The 2,343-nt window shown below is 37.9% G+C and overlaps 1 long non-coding RNA gene across 1 annotated transcript; it reads left to right on the top strand.

The window, feature by feature from the left end:
* The first annotated feature begins 491 nt into the window (after nucleotides 1–491).
* Nucleotides 492–1,760, top strand: LOC144640007 (uncharacterized). Its single transcript, XR_013568259.1, has 2 exons — nucleotides 492–645; nucleotides 1,242–1,760. It is a non-coding gene; the product is annotated as an uncharacterized LOC144640007 (long non-coding RNA).
* Nucleotides 1,761–2,343: the final 583 nt, after the last annotated feature.

The following is a 2,343-nucleotide window of genomic DNA, read 5'->3' as shown; positions in this document are numbered from 1 at the left end:
CTTTATTTTGGCGTGATTTGGCTTTCTTTAAATGAACTGGTTTGGGTTTATTTTATTGAACATTTGGAACAAAATAAATATTTGCATGCGTAAGCAGGCATTTTTCCGGCTAGGCATGTGGCTATGACGTGGTAAAGGAAATTCATGTCACGTTCACTCCGTGACTAACGCAAACACGACTTGTGTGTTTCTCAAGTGACTGCTTTTCTAAAGATTTTACTGTGCGGTGCCGTACCTTTAAGCCAAAGCACTGAAAGAGGTCGGGTGGTCAAAAATTACCCGCACGATTATAAACTGCTTGCGGTTCTTGTTACTGCATATATGCCCCTTTGCAGAAAATCCTTTGCAATTTATTTTCATGGGTAGCCATCTTCCTTTCATCATCATAACAAAATTCTTCTTTCTTTCTTGGTTCAGGTAAAATCAGGAACTATTTCCGATAATATACTTGTAACGGATGCTGTTGAGTGTGCTGAAACGTGCGCTAAGGAAACTTGAGAGGAGACCAAGGAAGGTGAAAAGAAAATGAAAGATGGGCAAGATGAGAAAGAACGTAAAGAAAGAGAAGAAGAAGAGAAGAAGGCTAAAGAAGAAGAAGACAAAAAGAAAGCTGAGGAGGAGGATGAAGAAGAGGAGGAAGAAGAGGTTGGTTAAGCCCTGATATCAGCATGCAAATTCTCCTGACTGATCTCCGTACCTTTTCTTGTAGCATTGTTGGGAGAATTAGTTAAAGGTTCAAAGCAATTTCCCTTTGTTCATCATTGCTAACTCTCATAACCTCTTCTCTCCATTTGGTATTCTCTATTGTGGAAAGAAATTCCATTTTGGTCACTCTTGAGTCTTAAAGGTTAATAATGTTAAGTGTGCTTATTTGACGAATCTGAAACAACCTCCCTTTGTAGATTCTTAAAATTGCAGTCAATTTTTTTTTACCTTCAAAAAACAGTGAACACCGTAACAATGTTTTAGATTGTGTGGTTCCAAAAAATATATTATATCTCCCCCCCCCCCCCCCCCCTTAGATTAGTAAGAAAATGACCTAATTAACAATGGAAAGAGGTTCCAGATAGAAAGAAGATTCCAAAACCCTGCCAAAATACAAAAAAAAAAAAAAGAAGGTTCAAGGTTCAAGGCTTGACTTATCAGAATTCAACTGTATTCAGAACGGCCATTAATTATTTTATCAGGTAAAAAGTTAAGTGGTACCAGTAGTAATTGATGTATTATTGTTATCATTATAGGAGGAGGAAGGCAAAGAAACAGAGGAAGAAGCTAAAGAAACAGAAGAGAAAACAGAAGAAGGCGGTGAAGAACCAGAGACTGAAGAAAGTGCAACTGAAGAGGAGGAAGAAGAAACAAAAGCCAAGGATGAGCTTTAATTTAATCAGATGCAGCTAGGCATTTTTAATAAAAGAAAAAAAACTCTATAATGTACACTGCAAGTTATAGTGTGCGCTGGTTTAGGTGGTGTATCAAAATTGCTTGTGTCTCGAAGTCTGCTGAAAATCGAGGCTTTTTCCCAGAAGATGCATTTTTTAGCCTGTTTTAAAGTAAAACTTGTGGAAGCATCGGATCCTTATAACGGTAACTATATTGTACTCTATCTGCTCTCAGAACACCAATAATTATTATTTTATTTTCTCTAGTGAGAGAAGGCCTCTCCTTGTTGTTGTTCACGAGTGTTTGTATCGTCTTAGTTTAGTCACTAGTACTAATTTAATTTCATATTAATAAAAAAAATAAACAACTTATTGCATACACTGAGGTGTGCTTGCATGATTTCTCATCAAAAAAGCAGCCGAACCAACATGCCATAAATAGCGACCTCATCACCCTGATGAAGACTAGCAGTATTGTAGTGGAAACATCGTGATCAACACCTCAAAGCAATTCTTTCGTGGGGACGGGTGAATAAATGTTCATTCCTATCTTACACCACGATGAACAATATTATACACATCTTTGAAGACATTGTGAGGGCACTTTTGTCACATGGTTCTGTCCTGTTCAAAGTGGTGTGTTTATAAACCACTCACAAAAGCTGCACAGTTACACAAAAGTTTTGAACACATAGGCCTGTGAGAGAGAAGAGGACTTGTCCCAAGTTCCCCTTTGGGTCATGCCCTTTACACCTGCCTGTTATTTGCATTTTTGCAGTGCATATTTCGGTTCATTTTCTTGTATAAGTTTCTTGAATCAAACCTGGTTTAAACAGGCCAAGCCTTAAAAAACCATGTCTTGGAAATGTCCCTTGAACATTAAACAGGTCACGCATGCTTTGGTCTCCAGATGATGCCTGAACAAAGTTAAGCGACGCTGTGATGAAGCTTCACTTCAAAAATT

This window comes from Oculina patagonica, unplaced genomic scaffold (genome assembly GCF_052425735.1).
Source record: "Oculina patagonica isolate OP01 unplaced genomic scaffold, crgOcupat unplaced1635, whole genome shotgun sequence".
Taxonomy (NCBI): domain Eukaryota; kingdom Metazoa; phylum Cnidaria; class Anthozoa; order Scleractinia; family Oculinidae; genus Oculina; species Oculina patagonica.
Note: the sequence above shows the minus strand (reverse complement) of the source record. Positions and strands in the feature narration are given on the sequence as shown.